The sequence below is a fragment of the Bison bison genome, unplaced genomic scaffold (genome assembly GCF_000754665.1).
Source record: "Bison bison bison isolate TAMUID 2011002044 unplaced genomic scaffold, Bison_UMD1.0 scf7180017864518, whole genome shotgun sequence".
NCBI classification, from domain to species: Eukaryota; Metazoa; Chordata; class Mammalia; order Artiodactyla; family Bovidae; genus Bison; species Bison bison.
The window spans coordinates 8,676,905-8,677,778 of NW_011495071.1; positions in this window are offsets into that span (position 1 = coordinate 8,676,905).

Here is an 874-nt window from a genome sequence, read left to right on the forward strand (position 1 = left end):
TAGCTACTGGACCACCAGGGAAGTCCCCCCAAAAGTTCCACTTTCTAAGGTCCTGTCTCCCTTCCCAGATCTGTCCTGTCTCTTGGGTGACTGAGGTTGGAAACATCCAGCCACTTCTGGGGAGGCTGCTGCTTACCTGGGTTATACCTGCTGTACCTGGGGTATGGCCTTATTTTAACTTTGAACATGCCAATCCATCTGATCATAAAAGCTTCACACTAGAATAAAACATAAGCTTGGGAGGAATCTGGTCCCTTATGTCACCCACCATGACTGAGATTCTCTTGGCAGACTTCTCTCCCTACCACATTTGACTTGAGATGGGACACAACACTTCTGAGTCCCCTATCCACAATCCTTGAATTAACTCCACTCAGTGGAGTACTGCACAGCTCTTAAAAGGATAAGGACACTCCCTATATGTTGATATGGAATGATCACTGGAATATAATTTTATTTATTTATTTGAGGCTCATTGACATTTTTATTAAGGTATGGTTGGTGTGGAATATAGTACTAAATTTAAAAGCTTGATATACAGTGCTATATGTAGAATGTTACCTTTTGTATAAAAATAGATAAATATTTTTATATGATCAACATCTATTTGTACTTTCAAATAGAAGTAATTAAAGGACCAAAACCTCCAATACTTGTGTGGCCAGGTCAGATATAAATGAAGGTTCACATATTGTATGTCAAGCTGTTTGAATTATTTGAAGGATGCTGCTGCTGCTGCTGCTAAGTCACATCAGTCGTGTCCGACTCTGTGCAACCCCACAGACGGCAGCCCACCAGGCTCCTCTGTCCCTAAGATTCTCCAGGCAAGAACAATATGAAGGCTATCTAACTCTTAAACATGCTCTGCCCTCTT